This window comes from Rhinolophus sinicus, chromosome 3 (assembly GCF_057876585.1).
Source record: "Rhinolophus sinicus isolate RSI-liver-muscle chromosome 3, RSI-T2T, whole genome shotgun sequence".
NCBI classification, from domain to species: domain Eukaryota; kingdom Metazoa; phylum Chordata; class Mammalia; order Chiroptera; family Rhinolophidae; genus Rhinolophus; species Rhinolophus sinicus.
Window position 1 is genome coordinate 23,059,189 of NC_142503.1, and position 13,517 is coordinate 23,072,705.

The 13,517-nt window shown below is 40.9% G+C and overlaps 1 protein-coding gene across 6 annotated transcripts in view; it reads right to left on the bottom strand.

The window, feature by feature from the left end:
• PRLR (prolactin receptor) overlaps positions 1-13,517 on the bottom strand; it is a 151,326-nt gene that overhangs the window by 36,640 nt on the left and 101,169 nt on the right. For 3 of the 6 annotated variants that reach the window (XM_019737293.3, XM_019737292.3, XM_019737294.3), the window contains exon 2: positions 3,294-3,355. The exons of the other annotated variants lie outside the window; for them this stretch is intronic. The gene's annotated coding sequence lies outside the window, so the exon portion shown is untranslated. The remainder of the gene's footprint in view (positions 1-3,293; positions 3,356-13,517) is intronic. 6 annotated transcript variants of the gene reach the window in all.

Here is a 13,517-nt window from a genome sequence, read left to right on the forward strand (position 1 = left end):
TTTCCCTACAGAGCTGGTGATTTTGGGCTCCCCGCACTTTCCAGAACTCTCCATTGCCAGTACCAGCTTCAGTCTAGAGGAGAGCTGCACAATAGAACTTTCTATGATGATAGAAATGTTCTGTATCCACACTGCCCAATATGGTAGCCACAGCCACAAGTGGCTATTGACCACTTGAAATGTGGCCAGTATGACTGAAAGACTGAATTTTTACCATTGTTTAATTTCAGTTAATTTATATAAAATTGCCTCATGTGGCTAGTGGCTAGTGTATTGGGCTGGGCAGATCTGTGCAGCTCAATATCACAATCATTTCAGTCTCTCCACTGAAATCAGAATTAACCTGTCCTGTGTCCCAATTCCAAGGCCCTCTTCTTAGAGATGTACCAACAAGATAATCTGATAAGCAAATTCCTATCCATAAATTAACATCTTATCTCTCTTAGGTAAGTTCCTAAGTTTTGAGCAATGCCATACTTTAGTCACAGCAGAGGCTCCAATGATAGGAATTTGAAGGACTCTGGCAGGCAAGTATGGCGGATGAAAAGATTATGAGCACAGAGTTTTAGACTCAGTTCAAAGCACACTCTATGGATGGCACATCTTCCCCAGTGTCTGAGGCTGCTTCTAAGTTCTTCCCAGGCTTTTGCAGTCTGGGTAGAGTTAAGGTCAGAGATGTGCAGATAGGAGCCTCAGAAGTGGGGGTGGGGGGGCTAGAAATGGGAGAGCTGGAATGGGAAGAACCCAAAGGATGCCCAGCTCTTGTAAAAGAACATGGTGTGCCAGTCAGAGTGTTATTCTGTTTCACCCTGCGGAGAGGTGCCAGGGAGAGGTTGTTAGGGAGTAATTGTTACCATTGGGACAGGATTAAAGGATTAACAGTTGAGTCAAAGAGCCCAGAAACCAGACAGAAGGCCACAGAATGGACTGTGGCACTTTTTGGCAGAGTCTCGGACAGGAATTGTATTTCTACTCTTCATTCTAATTCCCCTTAATTTTAGGGAGGTTTTTTTCTTCTGAATTCTTTTATGAACATTGCTTTCTAGATATTCTTTTCACCCTGAAACTGAGCTGCGTTCCTGTTTCCTTGGACGACTATGTAACTGCTCTCAAGTTCTTGCCTGTGTTTTCACAGATACCCACTGGCATCAGAAGCAGTCTTACAAACCAAAGAGTAGGTTGCATAAAGGGTAGGAGGTAATGGGGGGTGGAGCTCTTGAAAAGGGATCAACTGGAGGCATAAGAGACACACATGGAGATGAGCAGGAAGAGCATATACCAACCCTAGAGATTTTACCCTTAGAGCCTTCGCTTGCTTATTAAATCTGCTAAATAAGCAGATCTGCTATCACCACCTACCTGCTCTTCATTCTTTGAGAAATGAAAAAATGGATTTCTAGTTAAGCCACTGCCTAGAATGCATGCTGCCTGTGGTTTTAAAAACATCAAATTTTATGAAGCAAATTGGAGACTAAGTCTCAAATCTTTTGTTCCATAATGTAGTTTATAAATAAGAATAAGGACAAATGAAAAATCACAGCCAGATCCCGCTGGTGCTTTGCAGCACACTTCAGATTACATAGTTCTTTTCTGGACCTCTTTGAACGCGTGTGAAGGGAAGGTCTGCTCAAGGACTTAGCATTACCCTGCTCTCTCTCGTTTGCCTTTCCTTCAAGGAAATCTCATGAGACATTTGGCATCAAGGGACAGACACCCAGAAAGGAGAAAGAAACTCAGAGAAGCCAGTCATTTGGCTGGGTTGATTCACCGGTTGCAATGTCACCAAATACTTCTGGGTAGGGCTATTATGCCACAAGGTCCTGTCGTGCCAAATTATTTTGACAACTATGGCATCCTTTCTGCAAGTACTTGTAGTGTGTGCTCTGAACACTCTCAATTTCCATCCATTTGCATAAAAATGAAAGTTCTTGTTGAACTATGTTTCTCCGTGAAAGTGAAAGTGATTTTGCCCCCCCCCCATCCCGACCCCCAGGGAATTTGGTAATGTCTGGAAACATTATTTTATTGTCAGTACTAGGGGGGAAATTTTGTCCTCCCTGGAACCTTAGGCAATGTCTGAAGACACTGTTGGTTGTTACAAGTGGAATGGGGTGGTGTCCTACAGGCATTTAGTGGGTAGAGACCAGAGATGCTACTAAGCATCCTTCAATGCACAGAACAGCTCCCATGACAAAGAATTATGTGGCCTTGAATGTCAACAGTGTTAAAGTTGAGAAACTCTGGCCCAAAGAGAAAGCTCAGGCTTGGTTCTTGACACTGAAATGTCAGCTAGCCCTCAAGGGACTATCGCTTTTTCAATATTGGAAGAATAGTAAATACTATGAGGTGGTCTCAGGAACTACTAGCTTAATTTTGGCTAGAATTCTCTCCTACTGATGACCTAGTCAGTTTCATATCTTCATGAATCCTCAACTTCCTCTGAAGGAAAGGACTTGCATTCTCAGGGTTACACATGTCAGGCTGGTCTCAGCTGGTCTAAATCCCATTTTACGGTGGTAGATATAGAGGCAAGCTCTGACACTTGATTTCTCTATCTGTAAAACGGAGTCATAATACCTCATGACCTATCTGTGCACTGGGGCTGGCATTCCAGGAAGGTAGAATAGGGGCTTGGTGTTTGAGCTGGCATGAAGGTGGAATGTGTGAGGTAAGTGGTAATAGGATATTGTAGGTGGGGAGAGGAAACCAACAGTTTGCAAGAATCAAGCTCAGTGGTCTTAGGTCTATAAAGTGATTTTCCTTGCCAATAGTAGGTAGGGAAGAGCCTGAGCCCATCGTCTATGAGTCTTTCCATAAAGTCTGTCAATGGGTTGGGAGGGAGGAGACACATAACAGCAACAATATTAGGAGGCCTAAGGGGGCCCAGAAAGCTATGGCAAGAATTTATGTAGAGCTGCTTGGGAAACTATAAGCAAATAGTATTTCTTTTTCGGATTTTAAAATTAACATAATCATTGTTGAAAAATCTCTCAAGTACAGAAAAATATAAGCAGAAAATAAAAATATCCCATACTTGCACCACTAGGTGATATCAGCTATTAATAGTTTGGTATTTTCTTTGAGAAAAACAGAGACAGGTTTTCTGAGCAGGACAGGCTGGGAGATTGAAAGGTCTTGGAGAAGAGCAGAATGCGACAATGTGGGTATTGACTAGTTTGGAATTCTTCTCTCTGTGAGTCAAGATAGTTGAGTCCCCACATTTGCCTGGATGAAAGGCACAGTAGGACAGATGGGTGGTCTTACAGAGAAGCCCATGGTCAAGTTCCCCGTACCTTCAGGGTTCATTTGGAAAGCATCCTTAGCGTTCTCCTCCATGAACAGAAGAGTTCTTTAGCTGAAAGAGGAAATGACTCATTTCAGTTCAATGATGACAAAACAGGAGACGCCATTTCTGACTCACTTTGTAGCACTAGCGTGACTGAAATCACTGCATTTCAGTGACAGGCATAAGACAGCTCTAGTTTATTGAAATGAGTTTCCTGGCAACTTCATTATGAAGACATTTTGAAGTTATTGAAAAGTTGTAAAAAGAATAAATACAGGAAATCCCATATACCCTTCACCCAAATACCCTAATTGTTAGTATTTTACCACATTTGATTTATCATTCTATTTCTTTGCTGTATACACAAATTACTAATTTTTCCTGAATCCTTTGGGAATGATTCAGGAAAAGTCAGGAGGCCTCTTAAATATTTCAGCATGTTTTCTTAAGAACATGGGAATTCTCTTGCATAAATATAGTGTAATGATTAAAATCAGATAACTAACATTGATATAGTACTTTATTTGATATGCCAATCTTACTCCAATGTTGCCAGTCATTCAAATTGGGATTAGATTTTATGAAATTTTGTCCTGGAGAACTTGAATGAAATTTCTTGACAAATCCTGACATAGCCATGGCTGAATTGGGAATTCGGCCACCCCAACTCAAAGCACAAGTTTGATTCTATCTCATGGGTTCATATGAGCCCTGGCAGAAGACTGCTTTTCAAAATGTGAATAACTTTGGGTGAGGACAGCGCTATTCGCTGGGTGGTTGGTTTGGGGCTTATATCGGTTTGGCTGAGCCCATCAGGAATCTTGGTTCCCACCTTGCCCTTTCCAATGTACCTGGCTCTAGGTTTTGTATAAGGGCTTTTAAACTCTGGGGACTGACTGACCTGGGTCTGTGAGGCATGAGGTGACAATTGCTAATAGTATAGATCTGAGTTAGAACAAAGATGACTTCAGGACTTGAATATAACATGGGCTCGTATGTCTGCAGTTACTTTTAAAACTTTGTTTTGATACATGGACAGCAATTCCTAATTTAGTGCCCAAGTTTGTTTTGCACATTTCATGCAAAAATACATAATCTAAATATAGTAGCAGAACAAACGATGCTTTCAGATAATGTCTATGTCTTAAAAAATCCAGAATCCAGATTTTCCCTTGAGGAATAGAGGCTAATTTTCTCTATACTCAGCTGAGTCAACTGAGGGAGGAGGAAGTGGCAGGCAGGAAGCTGAGGGGAGCTACCAGGGCCTCCATGCCATTGAGAATGTCTCACATACATACTTCACTTTCTCAACGGTTCCTCTACTGGCATAATGAATGGAGAGCCCAGACGTCTTTGCAATGAAAGCCTATGAGATTGAGGAGGGCCACTTGAGGATAAAACAGCTAGCCCCAAGGGAACGAGGTGTCTGGGGAATCCAGAGCTTGTAACACAAATGTCTGGGGCAGCTTTCTCAGAAACCACCAATTTTTCTCCATAGAATGCAGTGATGCTGAATTTTTCATTTTAAAAACTCTGAACATTATAGAATGTATTTTAGATTCTGAGAATCATTTCAGGACTTAAAGCCCTCTCTTTGATAATGTCTAGCTCTGTTCAGAACAACTCCTGCTCTGCTCTATATCTCCTTAATAAAATTCAGATTCATTTTACACTCTTGGGGGGATACCTGAGGAGTCAGCACAGGCTGGGGAAGGGTGCAGAGGGAGGGGAGCACAGGATGAGGGCTGCATTGGGGGTAGAAAGTCTGGAATGCAGAGTGGCAGCAGTGAGAACTCTGAGTCAGGAGGACATACTCAAAAAGGAGATCATGGTCCTTTCACTCATTTCTGTAGTTCGACAAACATTTATTGAGCGACAGGCCTTGGGCTCACTTCATTCATCCATCTGTTTATTCATTTGGCATTTAAAAAATGCTTGGCACACCATTTAGCCCTTGTCATTCTCTGCCCCAAATCCTGCACCTATTCTGGTCCCGCCCTGAGCCCTGTGGGGCTGACTTCTGTGGCTCTCTTGCCTTCCAGCTTTGCGTTGGGTTCCACCCATGGTAGGCAGAGGGTGGGAGGTAACACATCAGGGTAAGTGGTATCCTCCCTCCCTGCCTTCCTCGTGGCTTGGTTCTGGCAGCAGTTGTGTCTCCACTACTGCAGCTCCAGTTGGGCAGCCCCTCTTCCATGGCTCCCGATATCACAGTGTCCCAGCATAATTGTTCTCTCTCCAATTGTCCTTTATGCAGAGAGGGTAGTGACAAATTCCCTTGTTAGTTCTCTCAACCCTGCTCACAGGTGTGTGTAAATGGTGTCTTTATTATATTCTCTTAAAAATCTTAGCTGAGTATGTGATCTTCTTCCTGTCTGACCCTGACTGACACAGCCCTTGAATATACTAGGTTGGTGCAAAAGTAATTGCGGTTTTGGCCTTTATTTTTAACCTTTTAAACTGCAATTATTTTTGCACTAACCTAATATTGCTGAGTTTTTTTTTTTTTGGTTGCTCTGGATAGGCTGGAAAGATATAAACTTTTGTACATAGTTTCCAACACCAGGCTCACCAATGCAGGGTGAGGAGGCCAGTTTAACAGAATTTCCTGGGGACAGAAAGTACTTAGAGATTTGGTCCTTTATACACTCAAGTACTATGAGTCAGTCAAACACCAACCTGATGGTCTCTGGTCATGTAACTGCAGACCCAACTCAAACTGTCCCTATCTTGTTTCTTACAAGATACCATGTTGCTTTTCAGAAACAACAGAACAAAATCACAGGTCATGCAGCCAAAGCATGTGCAGAGGAGAAAATATTGTAAATTACACCCAGAACCAAACTTTCTCTCTGCCACGGAGCCAAAGGAGTGGGACATGACCAGACCCTGAAGGCTGGAACACTTTCAGAAGTGAAGGGCCCGTTGTCCAGCAAGATCTGGTGCTGAAGCCTCTTACCATATCTCACCATAAATGGTCAAATCCTAAAAACACTCCAATTGCAATTTGCCCTGCCAGACTTCCGCATACCAGCCTGTTCCCCCTAACCCCGTAAAACTCGTCCCAAACTCTTGATCAGAGAGGCAGATTTGAGCCTTGCCTCCTGTCTCCTTGCTGGAGACAAGGAGATGAAGCTTTTGTTTTCTCCAAAGCCAGTGCCACAGTGTTGGCTTCTATGCACATCGGGCAGTCTGGTGTCCAGAGCAAGAGGTAATAGTGCTACTCCAATCGGCCCCCATTAGCTGCCGCTCAGAGTTGTAGGCCCAGTGCTGGCCTTCCCACTTTAAGAGAAGACACGCTAGTTGGCTTTACGTGTTCCAAGGTCTGTCATAGAGAGCACAGGTCAAAACACTTTTCTTTAAGGGTCAAATAGCAAATATTTTTGACTTTGTGAGCCAAAGAGAACTTTGCAACGTTCTCTGTTGCAACTGCTCTGCTATTGTAGAAAAGCAGCCACAAATAACATATAAATGAATAGGCTTGGAAGTGTTCCAATCAAGTTTATTTACAAAAATAAATGGTGGGCTGGATTTGGCCTGCTGGCTTTACTCTGCTAACTGTTGTTACATAGGGCAAAAATGGATTTATTCTGGGTGTGTTCAGAAGGCAGAAGTTGGATCAATGTGTAGAAATCAGAGAGGTATATTCGTGCTAATTTTAAGGAAGCTCTTTCTACTGGTGATAACTATTCCTAAATAGAGTGAGCTGTTTCATGAGACAGTGGGTTTCTTGTCGTCGTAGGAGTTCAAAGAAAGACTGAGTGTTGTAGAATAACTTTCTGCAAAGCACAGAGAGGAAATCAGATAATGTGGGAGGTAACAAGGCCTCATATTTATGCGTACTCAGCAAGTACTACAAGCATCGTAAGTCTAGCGTTTATGTTCCTAGAGGGAAGGGAATGTGTCATATCAATCTTTGCAGCCTGCCCACTCCTAAAAGCCTAGTATAGTGTTTTAAACATGGTGTGACCAATACATATGTTGTCAATTGGCTCTTTAAGTAAAATCTTGCTGACAGATTAATTAAATTAATTTGTCTTTAGTACGGTCATCACTACTAGTCATATTAAATTAGTTCCATTATTTCTAATAAGCTTCAACATTTGAGGATATTCACTGTAAAGAATAGACATAATAGTGAACAGTTATCAAGTTCTGAAAATATGCCAGCTGTGTGTGCTAAGTACTCTACGTGCATGATCTTATTTAATTCTCCCCCCAGACCTATGAGGTAAGTACTATTACTATCCCCATTTTATTGATGAAGAAGCTGAAATTCAGAACAGTTTCATAGCTGGGAAGTGGCATAACCAAAACTCGAACTGGGATATCTATGCCAAAGGTTGTGGTCCAGCCACAACTCTATTATGCTTTTCATTCATTCATTCATTCATTCAATAGTGAATTGTTTATTCACTATTCAACGAACACTGATTGGTTGCCTGCTATTTGACAAGTACTATTTTAGGTACTGAAGATACAGCTGTGAATACAAACAGTTCAAGTTTATGCTCTGGAGGAACTTACACTGTAGGTGGAATAGAGTGGGGGTAGGTATACGATTGACAATGAGAAGATATCAAATGGTAATTCATCAGAAGACACAGATTAAAAAGATAATAACTATTTCTTGTCCACACTGGAACTTCAAGTATAATTCTAATTAGTGAATTCACCAAAGCTCTTCCTTGTTTAATTGGAACATTGGCCCAAGTTTAGTCTTCAGTCTTGACAAATTGTCAGATACTCAGGGGTTCAGGAGAAGCTTCAAGAATTCTGGCACCTAACACAGATCATATCTAGCAATTTGAAGATATGTGCATGAAGCCCTCAAAGTGAAAATAGCCCGATAAAGCACTCAGGAATCACTCTTCATGGGCAAGTCTAATCTGAGTGCCATCAAACTGGAAGGCCAGAATCAACAGATGAAACGGGGTAGAAAGAGTCAGTTCAGTTAACACAAAAATAAAAAAGAAAACAACTCTTTTTCTCTTTCTTGGAACATAGAAATAGAAAGAGCCTAAGTCTATCTCCCAGCCCCAAGTATCAAAAATCAGCATTTATAACAAATGCTACAATATGGAGGATGTCTGACCCCCTATAAAACACAGGCACACACACCAAATTGGGGCAAGGGCGTGGAGGGAATCAATGGGAAATTATAAAACCTTCACTGAGATTGAAATTGACAGGGTGGGAACCAGAGTGCTAAGGGTTAAATAGGCTAAAGCAAAATAAATTGTCGAGTCCAACAGGCAAGTCCTGACTAGGAATGGGAGACAGAGCCCCTAGGGCAAGGGCTAAGGAAAGTTCAGAGGAGGAAGTGAAAGAATCCAGGACTTCTGCATCTTTTTGGGTGCCAAAAACAAGGAGTTTGGAGTGGATGGCCTAGTTAAAGGCACAGGATAGGAAACAGACAAGTAGTCGTAACAATTTTGCAGTTCCAGAAATCCTTTCATTAGTAGATTGAAAAGTGACTTTTAGGTTAGTGAGTCCTTATAACATCAGAACACTCTTATTAAGAAAAATGGCTGGAAAACAGAGAAAGGCAATAATTAGTTAACACTTTCTGACTACCAGACACTGTTTTTAAGCACTTTAAGGCATCGTCTCATTTAATAGTCACAAGTACATTTTGAGAATTAAGTTCCATAACAGAGACCAAAATGATGAAAACCATAATGACATTGGGAGGGAAACTATAAAATGTCATCATTGGAAACAAGTACTAGTCATTCGTTCCTTTGTTTACTCATATATTTCTTCAGCCACTAATTATGGAACACCTAATATGTGCTGGGTACTATCTAGGGTCTGTGCATGGATGATTTTATTGATTTTGTTGTTCAACAGAAAGGCAGTAGAGTGGGCACGGGATTGAGGGTTGGAAAATCTGGTTTTGTTTCTAGCTTTGCCCCTAACTGATCCTGTGGTCCTTGGACATGTCACTTTTCTTCTCTGTTTAATGTCCTCTAGTGTAAAACAAGGAGCTTGAGGGCTTTTAGAACTTAACATTAAAATACTCAGTGGCTTTATAGTCCATTACAATCTATAATGAATATTCACTTATATTCTGTCATTATACTCTCCCACTCCCATTAGGTAAATAATATTTATTCTGAAGCTTTAAAAGTGGGAATTTGTCCAGGCTTGAACCCAATTTCGCTACTATTTCCACTAGAACCCTCTGGCTTCTGTGTATGAGTTTATGCATAATTTCCAGAAGTATAAGAGAATTGGGTGCAAAAAAGAAGAGATCTAGGAGATACAGAAGACAAGGAGAAGTTGAGAGTAGAAAGGAAAAGGTGCCAACTCTCAGGGGCTTTGTGTCTAGTGTCGGAAACCATTCAAGGCTGTAGTGATCACTGAGAAAATGATCCAAAGGCACAAGAAGAGGAAGGCCTCTCACTGGAGGAAATTATATGGAGGCAAATTTGAGTTCAATAAAAAGTAGACAAGTGCCTCACTGGACATTCCACTTGCCCATTACTGGGTAGAATTATAATGACTGGGTCATGTTATAAGTCAGAAGGCCTGGACTCAAGAGGAAGAATAAGTTTTTAATGGTGATTATGCCCCGAAACCCTGGAGGGGTTAGACTTGGATCAGGACTGGAAGACCAGTAAGGGGACTTGCAACTCTGAAATGCTGTGATTCTTGGAGACTGGAGGCTGACAGCGTAAGCTGCAGTCTATAACCTACTCCAGAGTTTAGATATTTCTGCCATCATTGGCTGGGAAAACGCAAGGCCCTTTTCCAGCTACCGATACTCAGGCCAAATTCTCAATTTCTTTCTTTCTAAGAAGTTCCTTGTATGACTCCTTGGCAGAATATCCAGCCTGACCTCCTGGTCTTGGCATTTCTGACCTCCCATTCTTGACAAATATCCAGGATGGGAACTTCTCTGGAGGCCAGTGTTGAAAACAAAGCTGGACCAAACGCATTGAAACTCTAGTCCTGCCAGTACACAGGTTCATGAGGTTACCCTTGCGTTTGTCCAGTGCCCTTATTTTACAAAGTGTTTTCCACCTGCTAACTTTATGGGTCAGTTGATATTCTCTGAGAGTAATAACTTTTACAAGAAAGGTATATGGAAGTGCTTTGGAACAGCGAAACACTGGGAAAGGTTACAAGTTTTATCGTTATTATCACCTACCCAAAGTCACAGTATAGCAGAGCCATATCTAAATCAGAATACTTCAGGTCCTTTTGGGAATGAGGATACAGTAAATGAAGGGTACTACTGATAATTTAAAGAGAACCAAAGTCCAGGTCTCCTTGATTGACTACCAGGGAAGGGTCGAGGTCGAGTTTAGAGCTGAATTTTGCAAACAAGACAGCACCAAACTGGGACCACTTAAAAGCAGAGTGGTTGTTCCAGTCCACTGAATAACCACAGTGGAATGTGAGTCTGCATAAATTGACCAATGAGCACCTTGACCAGGGCGCCCATGGGGATGAGGTGGCCACTAGGACAGGACCTGAGAAAAGTAGCTTTCTGCTGATTTTAGCTCAGAGACCACAAGTTGTAAATCTACCTTCCTGGAGAAGTTTGTAGCTTCTACAAACTTTGTTACAATCTACAAATTGGGTTACAATCCTAATTAAAAGGACAATTAAAAACCACCTCCCAATGATGAAAACACATTGTCCAAAATTCTCAAGAAATGGTTTAAAAAATAATCCCCAGGTGATTGAAATGCTAAGAACATTCTTAAAATGTTACCTTTATTCTGATGTCTAAATCCCCATGAGGGAGTTTATGAAAAGGTTCTTTAAGCATGTGAAAGCACTAATACTGTAAGTGGGGAAAGAACACACTGTTTTAATTAAAATAGCACATTGTTTGGATTGTAGGCATCTGAAACGAGAACACCTTTTTACCTAGAAATATAAGAGGAGAAATATTTCTTGGTTTTAGTATCCAAGGTTTAGGATTATTTAGGATTAGTAGCCAAAATTGTTCCTATTTTACATTGCATAACCCGGGAGACTGTGTATAGGGGAATACTCGGAAAATCTGTTTTAGTTTTCCTGTTATTTCAGCCAGTTGGGGACCATCTAAATGCCATTTGTCTCTGGCCCTTGAACAGTTTTCTTCTTCACATCTCGGGGCAACACAGCTAATAACCCTGTGGAGTAGCAAATAACTAGCATGTGTCAATGCTGACACTTCTGTTTTTCAATCCAATTGTTTGTTTGACTATCAGATGTTGCCTTTTTTCAGGGTAGTTGAACTTGGAAAATGATAAAGTGTGCTTGTATTTACTCTTTTGTTCCCAAGGCTATTTTAAAAGTGCTGTTGGTGGGTGATGGTGATGGTAATGGCAACATCTTAAACCATTAAGTTGAGAACTGATATATCAACATGAGCGCAATAGACTAATTCCCTAGCTGACGGAGATGTGTCAATGTACCTCCTTTAGCCTGAGAGTGGCACGGTGAATTTCTTTAGTTCCCATTAACCAAAGGGTCTGGCTCCCCAGAACCAGGAGGACATAGTGTCTAACCAGATGACTTGCTTTACTTTGAGATTCTTTAAGCCCATAATTGTTCCACCAGCTTCGTCACAGGCCCTTACTTCTGTTTTCTCCTCATAGGTTTTGGTGACATCATTTTCCAAAGTGTCCCCACTGCATCAATCATTCATTTTCCTTAAAACAAATTTGTGTGTGTTAATTTGGCTATATACTGGCTAGGATGATTCATTGCATATAGGCAGCATGGTCCAGTGGCTTAAGTTTAAAGGATTTTGAACCAGACTAAATTATATATATATGGTTTGTGCCACTTTCTAGCCATGTGACCTTGAGGAAGACACATAAGTTCCTTGAGACTCATTTTCTTCAGCTGAAAAGTAGGAATGCCTTTAGCTTCTTCTATGGATTATTGTAAGGATTCCATGCAAAGTCTCCAGGAAATAGCAAAGTAATTAACGCATGCTAATGATATTAACAGTTCACACTGATTGCACATTTGTTATGTGCTATTAATTATGGGAATCCTGAAAGCATCTCTAGGAAATAATAACTATTATCATCTTCACTTTGCTGATGAGAAAAAGAGAGACAGCTTAAGGACTTGCTCAACATTCCAAAGATAGGAAATGGCCATGCCAGGATTCCAGAGCCCTCAGCCTGGCCACTACTCCTCATGTAAGAAGAGTGGTCAGCAAATGATTTGCCACTTTGAGTAAGCAGGGCATGAATACGGATCCCAGGGTGATAGCTAAGGCCAGTGGAACCCTCACTTCTCCCTGTCCCTCCTCTTTCCCATGCTTCCTCATTCAGACCTTAGCCAGAAGCAAGGAAAGACAAAAGGTGACACAACATATAGGACAGTGCAGCCAGCAGATACCTAGCGGACCAACTATGGAGCTCAGCTGTGAACTTGTTGGCTGAACACACAAAGGCAGGTGTTACACTCCATGTGCATGACATTAAAAAAAATTCATATGTTGTGAAGTTATTTCATTAGAAAGGAGGAGTGAACACTCTTAAATATAGATCTACTCTGCATAGATAGTTGAAAAACACAAATATAAATATCATGACCTTATTACGCTGTTATTATTAGGTCATTCCACAAACATCCACTCTCTGCATACTTAAATAGAAACCACTTTTGCTACCAATCCTAAATTCCCTTTAATCTAAGATATTACATCAGAAACTGTATTAACAACTCATACTTATAGCTAAAAAGGTATTCAACTCAGACTGCAGAGGTTATGGCAATTTGCTCTTTTGATTAAAATGCTAGTGTGTTGTCCATCAACTGATGACTGAATAAACAAAATGTGGTATATCCTTAGTATGGAATCTTGTTTGGCAAGAGAAAAGAATAAAGTACTGATACGCGCTGCAACATGGACAAACCTCAAAAACATTATCCTCATTGAAAGAAGCCAGTCACAAAAGACCACATATACTGTAGTATGATTCCATTTACATGAATTGTTCAGAAAAGGCAAATCTACAGAGACAGAAAGTAGATTAATGCTGCTAGGGGTGGGGAGTAGGCGAGAAAGGAAAATGGGGACTAACTGTTAATGTGTACTAATTTTCTTCTTGGGGTGATGAAATGTTTTAAAATTAGACTATGATGATAGTTGCACAAGTCTGTAAATGTACTAAAACCACTGTAAATATACTTTAAACAAGTGAACTTTATGGTAAGTAAATCACCTCACAATAAAGCTGTTTAAAAAATGTTAGTATGTTATTTCCCTGAC